The sequence below is a fragment of the Balaenoptera ricei genome, chromosome 10 (assembly GCF_028023285.1).
Source record: "Balaenoptera ricei isolate mBalRic1 chromosome 10, mBalRic1.hap2, whole genome shotgun sequence".
Classification (NCBI taxonomy): Eukaryota; Metazoa; Chordata; class Mammalia; order Artiodactyla; family Balaenopteridae; genus Balaenoptera; species Balaenoptera ricei.
The window spans coordinates 57,735,951-57,763,499 of record NC_082648.1 but is presented as its reverse complement, the minus strand read 5'-3'; the positions used below and the strand labels follow the sequence as shown (position 1 = coordinate 57,763,499).

The 27,549-nt window shown below is 39.1% G+C and overlaps 1 protein-coding gene across 4 annotated transcripts in view; it reads right to left on the bottom strand.

Annotated features, from left to right (window-relative positions):
• Nucleotides 1-27,017, bottom strand: part of RAP1B (RAP1B, member of RAS oncogene family) — a 48,980-nt gene extending 21,963 nt beyond the window's left edge. For 2 of the 4 annotated variants that reach the window (XM_059936440.1, XM_059936443.1), the window contains exon 1: nucleotides 26,811-27,016. The gene's annotated coding sequence lies outside the window, so the exon portion shown is untranslated. Of the gene's footprint in view, nucleotides 1-25,177; nucleotides 25,405-26,801 lie in introns of those variants that run through there. The other 2 variants (XM_059936441.1, XM_059936442.1) reach the window with 2 other exon arrangements.
• Between the last annotated feature and the right edge of the window lie 532 nt (nucleotides 27,018-27,549).

Genomic DNA, 27,549 nt, shown 5'->3' with positions numbered 1-27,549 from the left:
AGTCAAAGAAAATAAAAATTCAGTAAAGTTTTAGTCTAAATGTATTCACTATATAAAAGTACATATCAAAAAGCAAACAACTGATTCAATTATCTACCATTCTATATTGCATATTTTTCATTAACAAGACCTAGGGCACACCCAAGTTCAGATATTACTGTCCCCAATTAAAAACTATAAGAGTAAATCTAAATATCATCGGGGGAATTTTAAAAAGCATTACAAAATGATAAACAGATGTACTAAAAAAACCTCTTGGCTATTTACTTCATGTTGACATTTACTGAAGACCTACTCTGAACCCAGAATTGTGCTAGAACCTGAGGATTAAAAAAGAAAATCTAAGACATGACACCTTCTAATCAAGATTACTGTATTATACCATTCAATATTCAACATTCATATGTGAATGCCTTCTGTATGTTAGGCTCTGTTCCAGGCAAAGGGAATAAAGCAGTGAATAAAAGACACTGCCCCAATAATTTACTGCCCCGGGGGGGAAACAAATAAAATCAATATAAAATATGTTAATTTGACAAGCACTATGGAGAAAAACGTATAAAACAAGTTAAGGGAGATAGTGTGGGAATGGAGAGATTATATAGCTCAGTACCCAGTCATTTCAACAAATTGATATTAAATCCTATTTTTAACAAAACACTCTACCATTAGGCTTTGTTCTGTTCAGTATTTTTAAATCAATATTTTTGGTGGGGTAATGTTCCAACTAATTTGTGGCTGAAGTTAAATTCGGATTTGGGAGAGTCACAGAGATTTGTCTAGGATCCACGAGAGAGCTCATGGCTTCAATGCCCCTTCTTCTTTTGCTAATAGGGGTATAAATGGGATTTCTGGAGGAATCTAAACATTAGCTGGTCTCATGAGGTACCATTATTCAACATGTACACAATGCCCCTCGGTGATTTCCTTTGCCAGCTCTGGACAGGAGGATATTCATGATTCCCCCCATTGTGTAGAAAGAATAACACATAGATCAGGATAGAATAGAATGCTCCTGACTCACAAATACTCAGGATGCAGTCCTTAGGAGGGTAGTGTCAAGGAAACATCTTTGAAGTATTCCTTGCACTATCTCAGCCCACAGTGATCATTCCTCTTTCTGACAGGCTGCACCAAATACTTTAGGACTTAATTATACACTATTTTGTCTTCTAAGAGGAGAAAAAAAGCTGTAGAAAGCAACATTATCTTGTTATTTAAGAGGCTTGGCTCTATTTTAGAAGTTAAATAATTTGAGATAAATAACTTTATTCTCAATTTCCAGGTTCCTTTGTCTGTAAAATGAGAAAATAAGGGAAAGTGAAGTATTGAGCAGAGGTGCCTTACTCAGCCCGGTAGGCATGTAAATGCCTCAAGCAGCAAGGTGTTAATATTAGGGAATGGTGTGGATTGCAGCCAAATAGAGTGAATGCTTATACAGCTAAAGTCTTTCAAATTCTAAAAACTGTGAATACTGTGAAAACCAACAAATCTATTTGAGTTATGGAGATTTGGACACCAGTTTTTTACTTCTGGACTGGATGAACTCTAAGGTCCCTTTCAATTCCAAAATGTATTGTTACATCAAGTTTTGAAGAATTATACACAGATATAATTTTTGAAGTATCCTAATGTTATATTCCCTCTTCTTAATATAAAAAACGATACAGTTGACCCTCGAACAACATGGGTTTGAACCATGTGGGATCCACTTATACATGAATTTTTAAAAATAAATACATACTACACAATTGGAGGTTGGTTGACTCCTTGGATGCTCAGGGCTGACTGTAAAGTTATACTTGAATTTTCGACTGCATGTGGATCGGTTCACCTAACCCTCGTGTTGTTCAAGGGTCAATTGTAAAATTCTATGTTTGTAATAAAATTTAATGATAATGTAACTATTCTTTTCCTAACTTCATAATGCAGGTTTAATATTATATAGACATTTTAGAATTATCATCTTTCAAATATAATATAGATAAAACTAAATAAAAAGACTGGAAACAATAAGGACAATCTCCCTACTCATAGGCTGTCCTATGGGAAAATCCGTCAACAACTACTGGGCATTCAACCAAGGCAAGATGCAAACGCCTTCTACATTTTCTTCTTCCTTCTGGCATGCTAGTCCAAGATGCTTTGTGCAGTTAAGCTTTCTTTCAAAGTAATTTAAGATTAGGGCATGGGCATGAGATTCTCCCTCAGGAAATATACTTCTCTTCAACTATCACCCCAAATGAAGAGATTGGTTGTATAGGGGATTATACATATTGATTATGGGGATTAAGACTGGGAAGTAAAATATAAAAAGTAAAAAGTGGTTGTAAAGGAAAAGTCTATATACAAAATATGCAAAAAATGTGGAGTGGGGACCAAATGTCACAAGGCTGACCCATAAAACACCGAATAATAGATTCTAATTAAAGACTGCTTTAATTCTATCCAGGACAAAATATAATACACCACCAAACCAAAGGAATTAAGGAAACTTTGGTTATATTAATCCAGTAACAAAATTTGTATCCACAAGGTTACCTTGAAAATGCTTGAAATCAAGATTATCTTGAAAAGCAAATACAATGATTCTTTTTTTTTAAATGATGGACCTATGTTTCAACAACACAAAGCAATCCTATATTTTAAGCAAAACAAATAATCAACTGATATTTTTAGAGACGTTCCTTAACCAAGTGTGGCTAATTCATTATCAATAAATAAAGAAGCCATTTGGCTAAGTTTGAGGACCAAACTTAGTTTTTCCTTATACCATAAAAGTAAAAATTATACTACCTTTGTAGTCCAGGGTGGTAGAACATGGATTCTAGAAATAAGAAGACCTAGAACTGGCCACCTATGCAATTTACAAGTGACCTGTCACTTATTTCTAGGCTTGTGTTTTTATGTGTAAAATAGGGACAATGATAATACCAATTTCACAGAGTTGATGGGCAGATTAAATAAGAACATATATTATCTATAAAAGCCTTAAGTGTTAGTCATTACCATCATCAACTAGATGCAGAGTGGCCATTATTTATTTATTTTGGTGTTCCCTATTTGGTCTAGAAATGTTTGTTGAATAAAAGAATGACTATCTAAAGACTAATAATTCATTTCCAGCAAAGGAAAGAACTACTTAGATTTTTAAAAGACCACTAACAAGTTACTTTTTTAGGTAAATTGCCATTTAAGTTCATCAGTTATTGACAGATGTCATGAATTCCAATGGAATTCTTGACATTAAAAAAAAATGAGGGGGGCTTCCCTGGTGGCGCAGTGGTTGAGAATCTGCCTGCTAATGCAGGGGACACGGGTTCGAGCCCTGGTCTGGGAAGATCCCACATGCCGCGGAGCAACTGGGCCCGTGAGCCACAATTACTGAGCCTGCGCGTCTGGAGCCCGTGCTCCGCAACAAGAGAGGCCACGATAGTGAGAGGCCCGCACACTGCGATGAAGAGTGGCCCCCGCTTGCCGCAACTAGAGAAAGCTCTCGCACAGAAACGAAGACCCAACGCAGCCAAAAATAAATAAATAAATAAAATTTAAAAAATAAAAAAAAAAAAAATGAGGGGGACTTCACTCGTGGCACAGTGGTTAAGAATCCGCCTGCTAATGCAGGGGACACGGGTTTGAGCCCTGGTCCAGGAAGATCCCACATGCTGCAGAGCAACTAAGCCCGTGCACCACCACTGCTGAGCCTGCGCTCCAGAGCCCGCAAGCCACAACTACTGAGCCCGCGAGCCACCACTACCAAAGCCCACGCGCCTAGAGCCCGTGCTCCGCAACAAGAGAAGCCACCACAATGAGAAGCCCGCGCTCTGCAACAAAGAGTAGCCCCCGTTAGCCACAACTAGAGAAAGCCTGAGTGTAGCAACGAAGACCCGATGCAGCCACAAATAATAAAATAAATAACTAAATAATAATAAAAAAGAGAAGACTTAAAAAAAATAAAAATTGAGGGGACTTCCCTGGAGTTCCAGTGGTTAAGACTCCACACTTCCACTGCAGGGGGCATGGGTTTGATCCCTGGTTGGGGAACGAAGATCCCGCATGCGGTGCAACTTGGCCAAAAAAATAAATAAAGAAAAAAAGAAAAGGAAAAGAGAGGAGGGGAGGAGAAGAAAGAATATATGAGATGCTTTGGGCATATAAAAAAAATTTCTTTTTTGATGTTAGTTTCTTATATTTGCCCTGTAGGAACTGTAATTTCAGTAGAAAAGAAAATGCTCTGGGCTTCCCTGGTGGTGCAGTGGTTGGGAGTCTGCCTGCCAGTGTGGGGGGACATGGGTTCGAGCCCTGGTCCGGGAGGATCCCACATGACGCGGAGCAGCTGAAGCCCGGGGCCTACAGCCCGTGCTCCGCAACAGGAGAGGCCACCGCGATGAGAGGCCTGCGCATCACAATGAAAGAGTGGCCCCCGCTCGCCGCAGCTAGGGAGAGCCCGTGCACAGCAACGAAGACCCAAAGCAGCCAGGAATTTAAAAAAAAAAAAAGGCTCTACAGCAGGAATAGTATTAAAACCAACAACTTTTGGGTTCCAGAGACACCTACTCTCAACCCCATAATCTGACTTATTCTTTATTATTATTTTTAATCTAACTTATTCTTTAAATCAGTCTCATTAATAAATGTAAAAAATAGATAATAAGAATCAATACTTAAAAAAAGTGATCAGCGACATTTCATAATTCCTTTCCATTAAAATTCTCTAAATAGCTACAAATTAAGATTCTCCCAAAACATTGGTAACTCTAGCAATTTTCCTATCCTCAAGTTGTTTAGCTACGACGCCCCTTTCATCCCCCCCAGTTTGAAATTCTGTGATCTTAAATTATAAATAAAGGGCTAAGTAAAAACACTTAACTACTGGTTCCTGAAGTCAAGTGACACTACTTCTCCCACTGAACACTTTCTGAGGAGATGATCCTTGATTTCTCCTTTCCGCCTCCAACTCCCGAAGTAGTATTTTAGCAGCTAAAGAGGATTACTGTGCTCTCTTCTCACTCCTAAATAAAATTAACTAATTCAAATGTTAAAAGAAACTGGACTAATCTTTTGGACACAATGACAGTGTTCAAAACTTCTGAGCAGATTAAAAAATTATTTTTTGGAGGAAAAATTAAGAGGTCTAAACATTACCTCACACCCTCTTTTAAAAATGTTTCCAATCTTACTAATTTAAATTCTGCCAAGAAAGGTCTTCTCTGTGAACTAGATTTCTAAATCTAGTTGAGCATAGAATTTGTAGACTGTCAAACTGTTTTACAGCATTTTCTCTATTCTGACCATATTTATAACACCTCATGGAGGAAAAAAATTCTTCCTTTGCCCTTTTCATGGACTAATAGTGCCAGTAAATGAAGCTTATTCCAACATATACTATGACATGCAATTTAAAGTCATGTTTCCAGTTTTATTATTGGACTTTTCACTGTAGTTACCTTTCAAAGTTCAGTACTTGATCACACCTCTGAGAGAATATATTAACTACAGTATAAAAATTTATCAGTAATCTGACAACTGCAGAAGAACCATATAAAGAAATCTTAATAGATTTCTCAGTCAACAATACATGAGCAAGGTAGTTAAGTGACAAAAAAATGGAGATCCCAAAAATGTTTCAAAATCAGGCAAGAAGAAATAATGGGGGCTCAAGATCACCATATTAGTTTCTGTCAGATCCCTGCAAACAGGGTGGATTTGGAGGGATCTGACAGATTCCTCTCCCCTGCTCCCCAGCTCTTTGGACATGTCCTAAAAATTAACCTGTCAGTTTTTCTCCTCTTGTCAGATCTAGCTGTAAATTCTATAGGCATACATAATAACTCAAAATCTGCTGTATCTTCTGAACTGAATTTAGGTAACCCAAGTATGGACATTAACTTTATTGTTTGCTATATATCTTAGAATCTGATACACATACACACACACACACACACTCACTCACACGGAGGCCTTAGTTAACTGTATTTATTTATTTATTTATTTATTTATTTACTTATTTATTTATTTATTTATGGCTGTATTGGGTCTTCGTTTCTGTGCGAGGGCTTTCTCTAGTTGCAGCAAGTAGGGGCCACTCTTCATCACGGTGCACGGGCCGCTCACTATCGCGGCCTCTCTTGTTGCGGAGCACAGGCTCCAGACGCGCAGGCTCAGTAATTGTGGCTCACGGGCCTAGTCACTCCGCGGCATGTGGGATCTTCCCGGACCAGGGCTCGAACCCGTGTCCCCTGCATTGGCAGGCGGATTCTCAACCACTGCGCCACCAGGGAAGCCCAGTTAACTGTATTTTAAATTGAAAAAACAAACAAACAAATGGTAAAATAGAAAAATATAACAACAGTTAAGAGCACAGGACTTCCCTGGTGGCGCAGTGGTTAAGAATCCACCTGCCGGGCTTCCCTGGTGGCGCAGTGGTTGAGAATCTGCCTGCTAATGCAGGGGACACGGGTTCGAGCCCTGGTCTGGGAAGATCCCACATGCCACGGAGCAGCTGGGCCCGTGAGCCACAACTACTGAGCCTGCCCGTCTGGAGCCTGTGCCCCGCAACGGGAGGGGCCGCGATAGTGAAAGGCCCGCGCACCGCGATGAAGAGCGGTCCCTGCACCGCGATGAAGAGTGGCCCCCGCTTGCCGCAACTAGAGAAAGCCCTCGCACGAACCGAAGACCCAACACAGCCAAAAATAAATAAATAAAGTAGCTATAAAAACACTTTCATGCATCCTTTCCATTCTGTATTCTTCATACGAAATGGGAAGAGGAGGAAATAGCATTAAATAGGAAACAAAATCACTTTGCAGCTAATGAAGTTTATACTCACTGTCCTCACTTCCTCATTTAAAAAAAAAAAAAAAAAAAAAGAATCCACCTGCCAACGCAGGGGACACGGGTTCGAGCCCTGGTCTGGGAAGATCCCACATGCCGCAGAGCAACTACGCCCGTGTGCCACAACTACTGAGCCCACATGCCACAACTACTGAAGCCCGCGCGCCTAGAGCCCATGCTCCTCAACGAGAAGCCACCACAATGAGAAGCCTGCGCAGTGCAATGAAGAGTAGCCCCCGCTCGCTGCAACTAGAGAAAGCCAGCACGCAGCAACAAAGACCCAACGCAGCCAAAAATAAATACATTAAAAAAAAAAAAAAAAGAGCATAGACTTTAGATCTGATTTCCTGGATCAGAATGCCGGTTCTAACACATATTAGCTAAGTAACCTTGGTCATGTTATTTTAACCTCTCTGTGCCTCATTTCCTCATTTGAAAATGGGAAAAAACAGTACTTCTTAAAATTAAAACAATTTCAAATAAAATAAATTATTCCATGCAAAATGCTTAACACAATGAGTAACACATAATAAGCAGTCAGTAAATGGTACTTGCAAATTTTTTTTATCCTATCTAGCTGTCTACAGTGCTTAAAACTTGAAGCACCTAAAAGACTTCAAAAGCATACTATACTATACTATGCTACAGAAAACTGTATACCCTGAGTTGTCATTTGTCTCTCTTCTCCACCCCATTACCAAGTCTGATACATTCTACCCTGATGTCCCTGAAATCAATTCCATTCTCTCCACTCCATTACCTCATAACCTCATAAGAGCTCTCATTTCTCATGTGGAAAAAAGGGGGATACAGGATGCAAATAAGAAGGGAAAATGTTAATTTATTATACACTTGAATATCCATGAACAGATTAGAGATGTTAGTTTTAACTGTGAAGACAAAGAGGTAGGGCATTCCAGAAATTTGAGAAAAAAACAAATATGACAGCTATATTTCAGTGGCTTTTACATCCCAGAAGATGCTTTGTAAGTATGGAACTTTAAAATGTTTATAGTGTTTGTACTGTGTTAGCTCGCAATCAAGACAAGTTTACACAACAAAATGCTATGGGTGCAGAGAAGAGAACTGTCTGCCTGTAAGGATATATCAGGCAAGGTTTCACTAAGTGGATATTTAAGCCAGACCAGTGGATATTTTAAGGGAATAGGGAGGTTCACTGAGAGGTAAGGGCATTCCGGGAAAAAGGACTAGCATGAGAGAATTCATTACATCATGAGTGCATGGGGAAGGGGGTTAGGTACAAGAGGAAGGGGAGCCTTGACCTGCATTCTATAAGAAACTGAGAAACAAAGTTTGCAAGTTGGGAAATGATATGAACATATCTGTGTTTTAGAAAGAATACAGAAGCAGAGTATTAGTTTCCTGAACTCTGGGAATTCAGTAGGAGTTTACCACAGGTAAGAGATGGTGACCTAAGTCAGGACAGTGGCAGAAGGAATAAAGAGAAAGGATAGTTGAGAAATTTCTAAGTCAGAATCAAGAGAACATGGGGACAGACAACACTGGGTGAGGAAAAGAAGATGAGATGCAGCATGATCAAACAGATGGATACTGACACCATTAAACCAGATAGGGAACCTAAGAGGAACACACTTGGTTTAGTAGGTATCTTTTATCTTTTGGAATAGTTCTCAAAGACAGTGGAGGAAAAACTGACAATAGTATGGACACGGCAGTAGCATCTTTTATTCTTAAAGCGATTAGAAAGAAGATGCTCAATGCCTGTGTTCAAAAGGCTTCAGGTACAGAACGGACAGATTTGTTTAGGAAGATTATAAATGCACCATGTGTAATTTGTTTCACTCAATATTTCTGGTGTATTAATTTGAAATATACAATTTATTTAGACGATTACAAATCTCAATTTAAGGTTTTATAATTTTAGTTGTAAGCTTTTATCAAATGAACTTTGATGGAGTCTTTTGCCAGTTTACGAGAAAAAGAAACATGAACAGAAAAAATGAGCACTATACAAAACCAAAAATCTTTCTAGGCTTAATGAGCTTCTCAGGGTAAAATACTCAGTGACTAGCTTGTATTGTATGTACAATAAACCATAACATATAAAAATCACTTGGCTAGACTGTGTCTTTGGACTTGGTCCTTGGTCCTTTTCTGCTTTATCTTAAGCCTTCTGTAAACAGGGCAGAAGTAAGCACCTTACATCCTATTTCTGATTTCTCTAGGAGTAAGTAGGTACTACGGCTATGGTGACACCACTGCCAGTGTTTACTCAACATTCTTTTAAGGTCTAGTCTAAAAATAAAACGTATCTATTAAAAATCAACAAAAACTACTACAAGCAAAGAAATGCAGATTTCCTCCTTCTCTTGTGAAAAGGACACCATTCTTTTTCGACTTCAATCTAAATGTTCCCATTTTCTTGTGTTCTCAAGTCTTTTCATCACCCAAATCTGACCTTTACATTTCTATACAGGAATATAATGTTGGATACATTTGCTTTAAAGGCTCAAGTAATTTTTCTACAACAATGTGGTCCACGATATAAGCTGGCAAGTCTCACAAGGTGGCAAAAAGAACCATAAAAAGCTAAAATAACAAAAGAACTCTATTCACATTCTTAAAACAAGAAAAATAATGAGGGCTTCCCTGGTGGCGCACTGGTTGAGAATTTGCCTGCCAATGCAGGGGACACGGGTTCGAGCCCTGGTCTGGGAAGATCCCACATGCCGCGGAGCAACTAGGCCCGTGAGCCACAACTACTGAGCCTGCGCGTCTGGAGCCTGTGCTCCGCAACAAGAGAGGCCACGACAGTGAGAGGCCCGCGCACCGCGATGAAGAGTGGCCCCCACTCGCCGCAACTAGAGAAAGCCCTCGCACAGAAACGAAGACCCAACACAGCCATAAATAAATTAATTAATTAACTTAAAAAAAAAAAAAAAAAGAAAAATAATGAAAGGATAACAACCAAGCAAACCATCCCAGAAGAGCCTATTTTAGCCAACAGATTAATCAAATTAAGGACATCTTTTTGGTATAAGTATCAATATTTTTAATGGCTCCTTTTCATCAATACTACCAGGCACAGTGCATGTCTCAGAATAGTTTATGTCCCACAATGGCTCAACTGCAGACCAAATTTGTAAGGATTTTTGGTAGCCACTTTAAGTTATATACCTGCTATTAGAGAGATCTCAGCCATGGTGTTCTCTGATTTACGTAACACAAACACGTACAAAAGTTAACTGCAGCACAGGAATGACTAGGCACACACTACCTTAGATGTTTCCTTACAAACACCGTCTCTGTTAATCTGTGATCAAAGCTTAAACCGCGTTAAGAGGAAAATTTCAAGCTGCCTAGGACTTTGCTATATCTAATAAAGTACATTTAAATAAAGCATTAATCATCTGACAGGTGATACAATTTTTAATTAAGAAATTTAGTAGCACCACCTTCTGATAAGGACACCATGATGTCGTACACAAATATATTCCTAATTAATCAAATGCACTTTTGTATTTTCATTTGAATATTAAAGAACGTCTATCCAAAATAAATAATATTCAGAAACTTAAGAAATAAAAGCCCAAGTGTCCCACCACCCCTCTCCCACTAAGCCAACTGTCTAGTTACCAGGCATTTATTAAACTGTGCTAACACAGTGATAAGCAAAAAAGATAGCCATATCAAAGTGAAATCAGGGTGACCAACAGTCCTGATTTTAGCATTCAGTCTTATGTCCCAAGAAATCCTCAGTCCTGAGAAAAACAAGGTGGCTGGTCGTCTTTTGTGGAATACATATTGATAGGAATTTGCTTCCTCTCATGTTTCATAATTTTAACGATGTGGAACTGTGAAGGCTTAGAAAACATCTTGCAGGGACTTCCCTGGTGGTGCAGCAATTAAGACTCCACGCTCCCAGTGCGGGGGGCCTGGGGTTCGATCCCTGGCCAGGGAACTAGATCCCACATGCATGCCGCAACTAAGAGTTCACATGCCACACCTAAGGAGCCCGCCTGCCACAACTAAGGAGCCAGCGAGCCTCAACTAAGACCCAGCACAACCAAATAAATAAATAAAAAAATCTTCCCAGCAATCAATAAAAAAAAAAAAAAAAGAAAACATCTTGCAAATGTACTACAAGCTTATCTTTTTTCACAACGTGATCATACTCTTCTCTGAAATAAAACATGGACATTAAAAACCAAACTGTGTACATCACTTAGTATAAGAGCAAAGTTTGAGTGTGTATGGTAACAAACAATATTTGTATAGCCTTTACAATTTACAATGTATTTTGACACAACTTTTCTCATTTGGATAAAAATCCAAGGAATCTGTCATGAAGGAACACCGTCCCTTGCTTAATTAGAAAAGTATAGCTTTCATAGTATTAGTATCTGAATATGCATTAAATGCAAGTGATCACAAGGGTTACAAAGATGAACAAAACATACTTGCTCTCAAGAAGCTTACAATTTTGTAAGAAAGGTGAGACAAAAATCATGGAAAATATCATGAGAAAAACAAAAATACTATGGAAATTCAGAAAAAGGTCAGGAACAGATTTATGAAGAAGATGGCAAATGACTAAAAGTTACAGCATGAAAGAAAACATACCAGGGAAAAGAGAAGTGAGAGTAAAGGCACAGAAGGCAGCGAAATATAGGAATATGATTAGACTACAATAGAAAGCATGGTCTGAGTGGACCTCAAGGTACAAAGGGACAGGAAAAAAAAATAGCAAGAGAGTCTACAGTTAAGATAATGAAGATCTCTGAGTATTAGTCAAGAGATTTGACTCATTTTGTAATCAACAGTACTGGATATTTTGAAGAAAAACATACCAGTATTGAGAAAAACTAAAGCTACTTTTTAAATAAAAGGAGTTCTAACAGAAATCTGGACAATACATCTAGAAAAGTTAAGCATTTTTATTGAATATGATTAATATGTGGCCTACTTTTAAAATGCATGGATTGATTTGCAAGAAAAACCTATAACAAAATGAAAACCAAAATTAAGAGGTCAGAAACAATATGCTGCATAGAGGAAAGAAGTTGCAAGAGACTGGCAGAAGATAGTTAAGACAACTGGTAATTTGTTTTATCCCACAACGCCATATGAACACTAAGTACCTACTATGTGCAGGCAGTACAGATACTAGATCCACACATCTTAAGCCCCCCCCCTTTTAATAACAGGACATTAACTTTGATACCACAGCATCTGATATCTAAAGCATACTGAGATTACTTTTACTTAACACCACTACCACAGAACATGGCACTTAGGGTATTTGCCTAAGATCTCACTTGTACTGACAAATGAGGCAGATGTATGGGCCAGCCCATATTTTTCCTCAAAAAGCTGCTTTGGATATGCCTAAAGCATAAAAAATTCTCAGTTAAGGCTTAAATATTTCATGGCCAGAGATCTATGTACAATGTTAATTGCTGCATAACCAACACTTAACACAGTGCCTGGAATACAGAAGGCAATTGTTGAATGAATCAAAACCAGTTTCTTGCCCTAGAGCAGGGGTTGGCTAATTCCAGCCCACAGGCTAAACTTCACCATGTCTGTTTTTTGTAAATAATGTTTTGTTGGAACACAGCCATACAACTGCATACTGTCTATGGTTACTCCTACGAACACAGCAGAGTTGAGTGGTTGTGACAGAGAATACATGGTCCACAAAGCCTAAAATATTTATTAACTGGCCCTTTACAGAAAGTTTGCTGATATGCCCTGGAAGAGATAAGGATAGATCTTGTCCGTTAATTCACTGGTGGCAAATGGGTTTTAGCTCAAACAGCAACTCAAAATATTAATGGCTACCTGGAGTGCAGTGTTAATAACGATTCTGGACTCAAAGGGAAAGAGTACAGTTCTCAATTATCGATGTCTACTATGGTTTAGGGAAAGGAGAAACAGGACTGTAACTAAAAAACATTTGAAAATTTCTGCTGTAGAATATTTCACATAGCTAGCATGTTGTCTGATAGTTTTACAAAGATGAATTAGTTAGCTGCAAAATAATATGCAAAAACCTCAACAACAACAACAAAAACCTTGAAAGGAATCACTGAGGATGGTCCACCTGAATGCTTAAGACTGTATCAAAAACAATTTTGGTTCTGGCATAGTTGATGTTGCTCTATTTTACAACATTCAACAGGCGCCTTATACACTTAGTCAACAGATTCAGCTGTCAAGGCCATTTGTGAGGATGATAAAACAGTGTTATTAGGGGAACCTAATGTAAGACCCCAACATATCCCAAAACTCCATCAAGTTTTACAGATAAAACTGAAAAGGGCATCTTGGGTAAAGCACATTTTTACATTTGGAGCTAAATCTGATCTATTAAATCTGCTCACTTTGATTTTGGAAGTAGTTAACACAATAAACAGCTTAACGTTAAAGCATTCATGCCACTAGGGCTCTGCAAAGTTTCTTTTCAGATTTGTTTTAGAAAAATCCTTTGTTTCTTGGTCCTATGTCAAGTACTTGCACCCTAGCTACCAAGGGAGCTGAAAAACCTACCATTTTCATTTTCTATAAAGCAAGGTTATACACCAAGACTCATTTAGGTCTGTGTCTTTTCAGAGACTGATGAGTCTCTCTAAAGATAAATGTAAACACACACATCTGTATGTCCATATTATAAGACATTTTTCATCAGATATTCTTTCCGTTAGATGTAGCCTGGCCCATGTGGGTCACACCCTGGCATGATAGGAAGTTACGGAGCCATGCATAGGGTATTTGAGGAGGTGGCAAAACAAAGTCACTGATGGGAATGGTGGGAGGGGACGTCTCAAGGTCAGATCAAATTTAAATCTGAAGACCCAGAAGCCTGGGAGAAATTAAGTGACATGAGAGCAGTGGTTTCTCTGATTATCACAGGGAGTGTGTGTGTGTGTGTGTGTGTGTAAGTTTTAAAAAGCACCTCTGGAAGACTCTTAACACCTCCCTTCCTCCTTAAGACCCTAAGACCTATATCCCTAGCAAAGAAAGATCAGGGTCTATCAGAGCCCATATTATTTGTCTTCTTTGATTCCAATAAGTGTCCCCTAATTTAGCACAGAAAAGGAAGGTCTCTGTGTTCCTCAGGTCTCCAGAAATCAGTATTTTAAATAATCCTCAGTCATTTAAATAATCCACTCTTAACATCTTAGCTCCCACATGTCACAGAAAAAAAGAGACACCACCACTGCATACGGATAAGAAGGTTAACCAGATGTTTTACTATGTTCCTAGTGAAGCCACATTTTCTCCAAGTCTCCTGAATTTGTGATTCCAGAATTTAACACTTACACCGAAGGTGCTCAATAATGTTTGCTGAATAGGTTGCAGAATGAGATGATTACATCAACCACAGAGATATCCCCATTAGTTAGGGAAAATATGTGCTTTCATGCATTTTAAGAAATCAGAAGTGAGGCTCTTTACTACCAGCAGACAGATCAGAATTCAAGTTAAGGGTAAGGACTCCAGAACAAACCACACCCACTTTTATGACTGGAAGAATGCCACAAATATTTCTTTTAATATAGATACTCAGATTTTATAATACACCACCCTCCACAAGGATGGGGGAACATTTTTAAAACAATTTTACAGTCTATTTCAACACAAGGTTGAATTCAGAAATAAACAGAATTAGTCTTTCATGAGAGAAGGAACAAATGACTACAAAAATTTTTTTATTTCATTTTACTGTTACCTTCCTAAGATTAAGACAAAGCTTAATATGACTGCCCCCAAATGCATTTGAAACCATAATAAGAATGCCATAATTTCAGATTGTGGGTTTATAATCTGCATGACATTCTAAACGAAATTTCAAGACCAGGACATTCCTAATGGAAAATCCCCTAGTAAATGTGCCACAAGTTCAGAGGAGAAAAATTAACCAACTAACAAAAAACAGTGGAAGCACAGGTACTTCCCATAGTTTTCTCTAATAATTTTAACGTCTTAATCTAAGCAGCAGTTTATGTTAGCTAATGCCCACACTGGCTTGTGCAGCTAGTTGTCTTATAAAGTTGTTTTAGACTAATGTAACAGTTCTTCCTTTTATACTCTAGCCTCTTCAGTTTATTCAAAGAGGCACTTAGTACCCAGTATAATAAAGACCACTTAGAAAAATAAAAGGCACGCTACACTTTGTAAGCCATAAATAATGCTTACATTTGGCTTTTCCATACATTATTCCACTTACTTGCATAATTATTAGGTCAGTAAGCACTTTTATTTTTTATAAAGTAGCTTTGAAACATGCCTATCTTGGCAATTCTATAAGATACAAGTCAATATACAAAAATAGCACACACATGTCTTCATTCTTGGACATTAATATACACCAAATGAATGGATAAAGACAGTGAGGACTCAATCTGGGTGTTAATTAGGTTGCAAGAATAAGGAGAGCACATGGGGAAAACACAGAAAGTGAGCAGGCACTTCTTATAATCAATCCTGAGTTTCAAAGTAGCATCTTCAGATATTTACTTCTTTCCTTGTCAATACCAAGTGATTCCATCAAGGATGTTAAAACAGATTACATTAGTCCTACAATATTCCTATTCTAACCTTCTCTTGCGCTCTTACCTCACAATTAAATGTATTATATAATTCTTACAAATCTATCAATTGGGAGACAAACTGCAGGGTTTAAGACTTTAAAGAAGAAATCGCATCTAAAATATGAGCTCTCAAGCATTACACTTTTTTTTTACATTTACTATTTTCCAGGCACCTATATACACTGATGAATCTCCACTACTTCCAAACATTTAACTGGACTCTAAGGAATTAGGTGGTTCTCCCATACCTGTAAAGACTCATTGCCCTCAGTAGTGCCTTCCACCCTGAGTCTGTCAAAAAGAATTCCTTGGCAGAAACTGTTTCTAAGCTAATTGCCTCAAACTAACATTTTCAGACCCTGATATCCTCCCCAAAGACACAAAGTAATAAAGAGTAAAGCCTTTCCAACTATTTCAGACCCATTTCTCACAGAAATTCTGAAATCAGAAAATCTCTGAAATCTGCAAGTTTAATTTAGCGGCAAAACCTGACCTAACATAAATTTTTTACACAGCAAAACTTCACCCAAGCACTGATGTGCAGCTATTTATAGTTTTTATTTATCCCATTAAGTGTAACTATTCACATTTCACTTAAGAAATATTAAGTGCTTGATTACGCTTACTAAAATTCAAAATAAATCTTTCCAAGAAGTTCTGAATTCCAAAATACCTGGCACCAAGGGTTATAGGTAAGGTATTACGGACCTATAATCCATTTCACAAACATCTACCAGAGTAAAATACTCCCTTAAACATACTCTGCACTTTTCAATTTCTAAACTGTCTACTCTGATTCACTGTTAGTCTAAAACTTACATACCCTTTTAATATCATGTACAGATCCCACCTCATTTTTAATGTCTTCTTGGACTACAAAAGCCTAAAGGTTTTCACTTCTTCCTTTGATTCTATAAGCACTCATCTATATCACTCATTTGGGTATTACCATTATTTTGAACTATTTACATTTCATGATGATTAAATTTTCATGTCTTTGCTAAGAACCTTTTGTGCATAACTACTCAATTTAACCATAACATACAGCAACTGAGATCAACCAGCTCCAATTATAGGCAGTCAGATGAACGACTCCTCGAGACAGATGCCCTAAGTAATGAGAGATTATAGTTGGAAATAAATGTAACACTTAAAAAAATTAGTGTAAGAAGTAGCCTATGATGGGAATTGATAAGGACAAAGCACTGAAGTTTTCATGTATTCTTTCAATTAAAATAAAACAAATTTGAGCACTTACTATGTGTGCCAATTACCATTTGAGACTGTGTTGGAAAAGTGACATGGTGTTCCTTCCCTCTTGAAACAAACATTTTAGAGGGGAAGAGAGGATAGATGAATACATAAATATAATTATTTGGTAAGAACTGTGAAGGTAATAAACCTTTATATAAGGTGATCAGGAAAAACTTCTCTGCAGATGAGACATCTGAACTGAGATGTAAGGTTCAGACTAAGGCAGAACTGCAGACAACTGAAGAAAGAGCATGACAGACAGACTGGTTTTTATTTTAAGCCACTGGGGTAGGAAATTGGGACTGGAGAGTATTACATGATCTGGTTTACATTTTTAAAAGATGACTTTGTCTTCTGGGTGAAGACTGAGGAATGGCAACAAGTTAGGAAGTTCCTGTAGCAGTCCAGGCAAGAGATGACTGCGGCTTTAAACAAGGGTGATATCACAGCAACGCAGGATTTTAGAGCTCAAAAATACCTTAACAACAATTAATCAAACTTTGTCTACATAAAGGTAAGTTCTAAGAGAGGAGTTAATTTGTTCTAGGCTTCATGGCCAGTGCCAGAGGGAACTGAAGCCTAGATCACCCAGGTCAAAGTTACCACTATTAAACCATGCTACTTAAATAGCATAGAATCAAACTACTCAAAACTAGCACATCAGGACTTCCCTGGCGGTCCAGTGGTTAAGACTCTGCCTTCCAATGCAGGGGGTGCGGGTTCGATCCCTGGTGGGGGAGCTAAGATCCCACATGCCTCGGGGCCAAAAAACCAAAACATAAAACAGAAGCAATATTATAACAAATTCAATAAAGACTTTAAAAGTGGTCCACATCAAAAAATAAATAAAGCATATTCTAAAAAAAAAAAACCAAACAAAAAATGCAAAACTAGCACATTATTTCTCAGAGTTAGCCCTCATGCTCAATGGAATCAGTTAAAACTTATGAGAAAAAGTGAAATAAGTAAGTGTCCAATCCGAGCACCTGAAGGTTCAGAGAAAAGTGCATAAGGGCTGTTGGGAGTAAAAACAGCAAAAGTACTCTCAACTCACACTGCATAATTATGAAACTTCTACTCTAATACCATCATCTCTGACACATAATATTGATTTATCCTCTACATAGGACCCACTGGTGGACAAGACGTATCAATCACTAAAGCACCGCAAGTGCTTTTCAAAGTAGACTTTATCATTTTTGCTCAACCAGAACTCTAAAGTGAATAGCAGTAACAGCAGCCCTGCTCATTAGAAAGAGAACCTCTTAATCACCATCTTCACTCTCTTTTCTGTTCTACTTCCTGCCGTTCCACCTCTTCACTGACTATTATCACCATCATCACTTTCATGTAAACAATAGAAAACTTTTATAAATGCTCTTCCGCCCTTAAAAGCTTGCAAATCCTATATTCTCTTTGTTCAACGAAGATCAAGTAAGATGACAGGCCTCTTGGAGGAAAAAAAAGCTTAAGTATAAAAAACCTAAAATACAGGGAATTTCAAACATTTTTCAGCTAGCAACTTAAACTATATAAGCAATAGTGAGTGGCAACTTTGTGACTAATTTGGATGTCAAGGACATAAAATATGATCTCAGTATGTTCCCTAATTCAGAACAGCTGACCAGTTAATTATTTAATATAGGGAGAACTAAAGCTTCCTATTAAATGAACGCCCCCTACTGTGGGATTAGCTCATGGGGGCAGGAATTCTATAGTGCTTACTCCCTGAAGCTATCCTGAAGCTAGTTTTTTAAACTTATTTCTTCTCTAAACCACTCGGAATCTCTTTCTTTCTCTGATGCCAACCCTGTTCTTTCAAACAGTGGTGTTCAGACTCAATACTCTCCTTATTCACACCCATTTTATTATTTCTAGGGAAATAACTGGCACTAAATTTCCAAGAAACTGGGTGCAGTACAAACTACAACTTATGTATCTTACTTCTTTCATAACCTGAAACTCGTTACTTGAACCAAATGCAGGTTGTCCTAAAAATCCTTTAAAATTTGGAATGGTCCTAAGCCATGACTTTTATGAAAATAGTTGTTTAACAAGGATTGCTACAATTATTCTTAAATAAACATGAAAAAGAAACAACTTTCTCCCAGAAGGTAAAAACATTCTCATTTGTTTTGGAAAAGTATCTAGACAACACATCAAATTCTCAGGTCAAGGACACATTATTAAAACTAGAAGTGGGAGAAAGTACATAGCTTTACTACATGAAAGCCACTACATCTCCTAAGATTGTGAAAGTTAACTATTAAAAATCTGTTTAGGGTTATATCAAAACTTGACCATATATGCAACCTATCTATGGTTGAGTAATCAGATGTACAAAACAAGTATTAAAACCAAAAACTGACTTAAAAAATAACAATTACCTAATTTCCTACTGCAAAGTTTCCAAAGTTGGAAACTAGTTTCCAAAGTTGAATGGGGGGAATTCCCTGGCGGTCCAGCGGTTAGAACTTGGTGCTTTCACTGCCAGGGCCTGGGTTCAATCCCTGGTTGGGGAACTAAGATCCCACAAGCCACGCAGCGCGGCAAGTTGAATGGACTGCTCAATTGAAAAAACTGCAAAGAAATTAAACTTAAAATGATTATATATTAATAAGAGATTCCAAGATAAAGCACATGAAAACACTGCCTCATATTTATCTATGGTTCCTATTCTTCTCTACTCCTCCAACAAAAATATGTTCAATATATTGCAAAGCATGGAAAAATGAGTAATACACACAAAAAAGTAAACAATAACCAAACGGACATTTGGGAATATTTTAATGGCCTTTCAGATAAATTGTGGCTATTCTCCTTTGATACTATACCAAAACTCAATTGGCTGAAATATATTGGAATCGGTAACCTTATCAATAAACTTTATGTTCTCTATAATATTAAGACCCATTGGTCTCGGGGGCTTCCTTGGTGGTGAAGTGGTTAAGAATCCACCTGCCAATGCAGGGGACACAAGTTCGAGTCCTGGTCCGGGAAGATCCCACATGCCGCGGAGCAACTAAGCCCGTGTGCCACAACTACTGAAGCCCGTGCGCCTAGAGCCTCTGCTCTGCAACAAGAGAGAAGCCATCGCAATGCTCACACACCGCAATGAAGAGTAGCCCCCACTCGCTGCAACTAAAGGAAGCCCGTGCGCAGCAACGGAGACCCAACACAGCCAAAAATAAAATTAAAAAAAAAAAAAATGACCCATTGGTCTAGCTAGAACTTTGTTTCTTATCCTTGCATGATCTTATAATATCATGCACTGGTGACTTGGAAAACATTGGCTTACAGAGTCATGTAGATCTTCAAATATTGACATATTTCATTATACATCGTTTTAAAAACCATGTCCATCAACATCACTAATATCATCGGAAAAATCTTCCAAAATTCTAATTTTCACTTGAAAACTAGAACTTTATCATTGCCCGTAAATACTGTCAATCTTTTCCTTTTAAAGATCCAGGTTCGCTTTTTGAGAAAATGTCAGTCTAATACCCAATTCTGAAAAACTTCTTCAGTTTGTCAAGCATTTTTTCAAGTAAAAATGGTGTTCATGAAAAAAGTGGCTAATTCAGCTTGCAACTCAAAAATCACACAAATGCTTTCCTTAGAGGCAACCATATTTCAGTATGACAGCAGAAAAAGTGTTTTAAGCATACTTCCTATTTTGTCACAGTACATTAAAATGATATGTACAAAGTTGAGATCTGATAATTTTTTACTTCTTCATCAAGTGCATTTAGACTTTCTTTTTTTTTTTTTAAACTGTGAGTGCATGGCACTGAAGGATATGTACCATGACTTCTAATACAGGGAGGTACTCTCACCTGATTTGTTCTCAGATGTCAAAAGTTTTACCCACCTTTGCTTTTGTACATTGGTACAGATGTCAACACAGTGAAAAGGCAAAGGACATCTCAGTATTATTGTAAACAGTTTTGTACTTGTAGACTCCCTCAAAAGGTCTAGGCAATCCCCAGGATTCCTTGGACCATACTTTAAAAACCACTGAGCTACACAATTTATTTGTTCACAATCACAATTATTCTTCCTTACTTCTCATTCATACCTTAATAGGAATCTTAAAAATTAAGCAATCTAATCAACTTCAATTGGCACTAGCGATGCTACAGGTAAACAGAAGCTTTATATGTCATCTTTCCTGCTGAGAAAGCAAAGAGGTTCGGAAAGCTTACAAACTTTGCCTAAAAACTCATTGCACTGGTATGATTACAAGCAATACTAATTTTCTTCATTATACTTTTCTGTATTCAAAACACTTCAGTGCAAAATCTCAAGTTCAACAATTTCAAGAGCAGCAGAATAACAGATGCACATGTTTATATACCTCATTACTATCCCTTGTTATTATCTGTACAGTACAGAATTCAAGATTCCTGAGGGATTCCCAAGTTTTGCTATAGTTACTGAGGAGCTTAATGATAACTTATAAATCTGAGAAGCAGCAGCTATAACTATGTTAGCATAATGTAGTCTCACTGCAATCTTACAACACGTAGGTAACAGTTGGATGCGATATGCACACCACTTTGACACCTACAAACTATTAATTAAACAAAAAGAGCTTATATTTATAGTCTTCATTCCCAGTAACTAAGAACTTTTAGAAACTCCCACCCCCTTTTTTAGAGTACAGTGACTTGAAAAATATATTCTAGTAAGAAGGATAAATTATAGAAAACTCAGATAATTAGAATTTTGCATAACATTTTCGATTTCCTTTCTAGAAGCTTTTGCCAAAAACTGCTATTAAATGGACAAACAGAGCTTCCCTGGTGGCGCAGTGGTTAAGAATCTGCCTGCCAATGCAGGGGACACGTGTTCGAGCCCTGGTCTGGGAAGATCCCACATGCCGCGGAGCAACTAGGCCCGTGAGCCACAACTACTGAGCCTGTGCGTCTGGAGCCTGTGCTCCACAACAAGAGAGGCCGCGAAAGTGAGAGGCCCGCGCACCGCGATGAAGAGTGGCCCCCACTTGCCGCAACTAGAGAAAGCCCTCGCACAGAAACGAAGACCCAACACAGCCAAAAATAAATAAATTAATTAATTTTTTTAAAAAAAGGTTAAAAAAAAATGGACAAACAGATTTTCTTTCATCTTTGTGCCCTTCCCACAAGGCAAAGAAGAGGAAAGCAACAGGTAAAGGTGATCCACCAATGGGGCAATTAGTTCACTGTATATTTTCAGAATAAAGTTACTTAACAAAATGCTAAGTTTTAAATAGAAGAGAGAAAACTATTTTATTAAAAATACATATTTACTGAAATAAATATTCAAGGCAACTACTGAAACACTCAGCAAGAAGCTCCGTGATGTAGCAAAAGTGACGATTCCAAGAAGTCAATAATTGAAAGTGTTCAAAATTACGTATAACTGCTTTTAATGGATGCTCTCTTCCTTTAACATCTTTAGTCTGCCTGTACAACAGTTAAAAACGTTCTATCCCCACCACTGGAAAAGATTACCTAGCAAGTTATCTCATGGGATCAGAATCCAGTTTACATTTAAAAGGTCTCACTGAAATAAATAAATAAATAAATAAATACGCATGCACGTACAACTACAAAACAGCATAACTACAAAAGTTAAGCGTTAGGAACCAGCCCAATATAAAATTCAAAATCAGAACGTTAGATAATTATTCTGTATAGTTAGACTAAGATTATTAATTTAAAAGTGAACACATTTCTAGTACTCGAGCATCTCATATATAATTTTAAGTGTGGTAATACTCCAGAATATTGTTCTGTATAGTAAAAACCAAATGGAAATTCTGCAATTTATGTTGTAATATTTTTTTTTTTGGCCACCACGTGGCTTGTGGGATCTTAGTTTTCTGACCAGGGATTGAACCCCGGGCCCTCTGCGGTAAAAGTGTGAAGTCCTAACCACTGCACCACCAGGGCATTCTCCAAATATTCATTTCTTTCTTTTATAAGTTTTAAGGTTCCTTGGAAACTGTTTAAAAATTTTGATCCACTATTGATGCAAAGAAAAATTCTTCATAAATCACTACTGAAATAATAATCAGTTGATGTTGTAGCCTTAATTTAACTAACACTGGGAATAAACACACCAGTGTTAGGAAGTATGGAGAAGTGGTATTTCTTTTTGTTAGTGGTGTATTTTAAGAAGTGATTTTAATTTTTTAAAGGCAGCACAAAAGTTCCTGATAACCTTTCTTCTCTAAAATACAAATTCTATGACTAAAGGGATTGGTCTTAGAATCCAGTGATCAACTAGGTTCAAACAAAGTACAAGAGATTATACAGCAAGCCAGTCGTTACTGCAAATAGATAAATTCATCCTATTCCTTGCACCTAATGTTTCCATTGCGTTCATAACATTTCCAAAGGACTAATAAATGAAAAGACTTAAGTTCTCAAATGGTAATTAGTACCTTTAAGTACCATTGCAAAATATCTTAACACTGAAAAACATCAGGCTTTCAGCACAAGGGTAAGCCATGGTACAGACCTCCTGTGTGCTGAAAAATCTGTCCAGTGTTAACAATGAATCATTGCATCAGCCAAAATATCTGTTTCTTAACTTTTTCTAAAAGAAATCCAATTTGAAAAGGGTAATTGTAAAAACTTCAGCCTAATCTCTGACTCTAAGGGTCTCAAAAATGATAGGAGGGGGGGACTTCCCTGGTGGCCAGTGGTTAAGAATCCACCTGCCAAGGCAGGGAACACGGGTTCGAGCCCTGGTCCAGGAAGATCCCACATGCCCAGGAGCAACTAAGCCCGTGCACCACAACTACTGAGCCTGCGCTCTAGAGCCCACAAGCCACAACTACTGAAGCCCGTGCTCTACAACAAAAGAAGCCACCGCAATGAGCAGCCTGCGCAACGCAATAAAGAGTAGCCCCTGCTCGCCGCAACTAGAGAAAGCCCGCGTACAGCGACAAAGACCCAACACAGCCAAAAATAAATCGATTAAAAAAAAAAAAAAATGATAGGAGGGGGAAGAAAAATCAAGGCATAAATTTAGTCAAAACCCTATATGGTCTTACAAAGTTTAAGATCAATCTTCATCAAGATTTTCTATAGACTGAACATGTGACATTATTGCCATAATAGAAAAGACAGCTTTTGAATATTCAGTTCATAAATACGAAACTCTTCCTGGTGCCAATCAAATCTAAAACTACAGATCAATACCCACCCCTTCTTTACCAATACATAACACAGAAACACATTATTTTAAGCCTTTGGGAAAATGACGACACATGCATAGCAGTAAGACCTTGATATTCAATGATAAAACTGCCTACTTACACTTTTGGAAGAAAAATAAACGACACCTTTGCAAAATCAGTCAAATCCTATTTGTATGAGATCCAGTTTCCCTATTTAATTTCACTGCCTTAATAAATATTGCTCAAATACCTACAACAGAAGTCAAAGAAAATTGAACATGGACAGTTTCTCATTCAAATCTTAGACTTTATATTTAAAACAACATGTATAATTAGTTAACTATGTTATCAATCTCTGCACAGGTCTTCTACCAATCTTGAATTATACTGGAAGATACACTTGTAAGATCCAACTGTACATGGATCAAAGTTTTTTATGATGAATTCCCTATTACACCCCGCTAGACCCTCCTTACATGGTGGCTCCTAACCATGGGGGCTCACTTCCCCTTTATACAGCTAAGAGAAAATACTGAAATTCCACAGTAAAGGACTGTTTTGAGGATAAAATAAAAATCAATTTGTAAAGTTAAAATGATTCCAAACCCAATGTGGAAATGCTTCTTTTTGAAGGAATACAAAGTTCTCTTCAAATATTATCTCTTTAAATGTTTATTACAATTAATCCCTAAATCTAAGTGCTAAACACTTACTGTGTGCACAGGCAAGGTTCTAGTAACTAAGATACAGTAGAGAATAAAATGGACCAAGTCCCTACCCTCATGGTGTTTACATTTAACAAACTGGTATTGTCTCTGTGCAAAGAACACATCCTGTCCATGGAGTTTATAATTTAGTGGGATAACAAAAAACACATATAACGATAACAGGAGGTAGGAAGTGATACTTGTCACAGAAAGGAAGAGAGATGACTTTCATAGGGTGGGGGAGGGTGGGAGGGGACAGAAAGAGCAATCATTTTCATGAACCCATACCACAGTTTAAAATTAAGCCTGTTTATTACTGGGTTCTTCAGTTGTATTCCCATACTTGGCATATTAAAACCAAACTGGATACACGTGTTTCAAAGACTTACTTTCTGGCTTCTTCAGATAAGGGAGCTTCACAATTTATTATGAATGACAAAAAGAAAATGCAAGTGAAACCACTTTCCTGTAGTGCAGAGATCAAAAGCATGGATGGGCTCAAATAAGACTATCATTCAGGGCTCTGTGTCCTTAAAGTTAATTCACCATTCTGAGTATCAACTTCCTCTCTTAAAACCCGGTAATGAAACTACCCAAATGGTTCTACACTGTTTGACTAACGTACTCACCTTTTGTGGGGTATGATGGGACGACTATCCTCTGTAAAATGTAATTCACTATAAAAATGTCGTATATTTTCCTCCAGGTTCTCTATTATGGTTAGGTTACTGTCCTACAAGTCAGCAGGACCACTGACTAGTTATCTTATCTTTTCCAGGCCTCAGTTTCCTCCTCCGTAAAACCAGAGGGTGGGACTGGATGATCTAAATAGCCCTTTCCGGCCCTTAAAAAGTCCCATGACTCCATTATGACTCAAACACAATTCAAGGATCAGCTTTTAGGAGTGATACCAGCTTTAAGTTAAATGAACGTCTACCCTTTTTATGTTACTTCTTGCTAAGCTAAGGTTTTGTTGAACAAGTCCAAATAGCATTCTAATTACAAAAAAAGAGGGTTAAAAAATGAATTTACGAGTTGGAAGCTTTAAGTTTTATAAGCATGATAAATTATATTTTAGATATTTATATATTAGATGCTATGCTACTAGCAAAACAAAAATCCAATCAGTCTGATTTAATTTTAAAATATTAAAATCACAATCTTCATTTAGCGTTAACTTTCTAACCCGTTAAAAATGTGATTCCCCGTTTTTGCAACACAGAACTGCTTATGCTCACACAAGAGCTGCAGGGCAAAAATGTTGTTCTGAACTAATAAAAGGGAGTGGGGGATCAGGAGAAGGGGAAGAAAATCGTCTGCTTAAACTCAGCAAGGATGATCTTTTCTCCAAAAGCCATCAGTTTGTCTTTTTTTTCACAAGAAATATTCGGATGGGCCGATTCACTGGGGGTAGTTTTAAATAAGATTCACGGCGCTGACAGTCTATGTTAGAATTACACACATCGAGATGGCGAAAAAGAGAAGACAAACTTCCTGGATTTTCTCTCCCTCTGTAAGAGAAAGAGATTTTCTCTTGCTGACGAAGGGAAAGGCCCCTTTAACAGTTTTTCTCTACGCGGTGGCCGCTGCCAGACTAGGTGGGGCTCCCTCCGCTGCCTTCCTCCTGCCACTTCCCGCAACAAATGGAGCAAACCAGCCCCGTTTCAGGCAAACTTTTTCCCTGTCAGGCTCGAGCCCGCAGGGCGCCGGGGAGTGGTTTCCCCCGAACGCTCCTCGCCCCACCTCGGGACTGGGGGAAGCTGGGTCTACGCAAAGGATAACTTTCTGGTTTCCGTTCTAACTTCCACTCACACCCGGGAGGAACAGAGGCGGCCGGCGAGGGGGCTCTGGGGCGAGGGGACGAGTCTTACGGGGAGCCGGCGGGGGACCGCGGGCAGCGGGAGAGGCTGCGGCGGCCGCGAGCAGGAGGGGGGGGGGTCCTCGGGCTCTCACTTCCTCCGCCATATTTCAGACATTTGACCCCTTCCGCAAAGCGCGCTGTTCCCCGCGGCGGCGGCGGCTCATGCCCGCCGGCCTGGGAGGCAGCGCACTCGCCGGCCGGGCCCGGGCCCTCGCACCACCTGCCGCGCTCCGAGTCCGCCGTCGCCGCCGCCGCCGCCTCCCCGGCCCCCTGACCGCCGCGCGCGCGCCTCGCCCGGCCCGCGCCGCACCCCACCCGCTCCCCTCTGCCGGCGCCCGGCCCCCGCCCCGTGCGGCCACCGCCGCCGCTCCCCTCAGCGGCCACGCACGCACTCTGCGAACCTCTCGCGCTGTCACCGGGTCCCCGCAGCCAGCGTCGCCTCGCGCTCCCTCCGGGTCGCTGCTACCGGCGCCACGGCGGTCCTGCCGCTACCGCCGCCGCCGCCGCCACTCCGGCTGGCTTACACGCCTGACTCTGGGCGAGGTTTGGTGGTGTCGCCTTGACGTCAAGCGTTCAGCCTCGCTCTCGCTTCCGCCCGCGGGCGGGGCGCGCGGGTGCGCGGCCCGGGAAGGGGCGGGGCTGAGGGGAGGGGCGAAGGGAGCCGAGGGGCGGGGCCTTCCGCGTCCCCGCAGCGCAAACCGGGAGCGCGCGGCGCCCTTCGCGGCGTTTCCTGCGCGGTGTTTTTCTCTCTCTTTTACTGCCTCTTCGGCCTCCCCTCGGCTTCCCAGATCCTAGCGGATTACAACGGTGCGAAGAGCTTAAAAACCGTACGAATTAAAAACGTGCCTTTCATGCAAACTGTAATTCAGTCACCAACGCCACCAAACATTTGGTTCTCCCGTACTCCTTTGTGCTGGGGAAAGTGGCTGGAGAAGTAACAGCGCTCAATTTCCACACCTAGAGCTCCCGTGAGGGTGCCTTGGCTAGGGCACAGTCTTTTTCATTCTTGAAGTGGTTTCTCTTGAATTGTCAAGCGTCTTCACCCAGGACAACTCTTTGCAAATTATCCTGTCAAACTCAGTTAATTAATCCAAGATTCCAAACAACTTTTTACCTAAATCAACTATTTATATGAGTAAA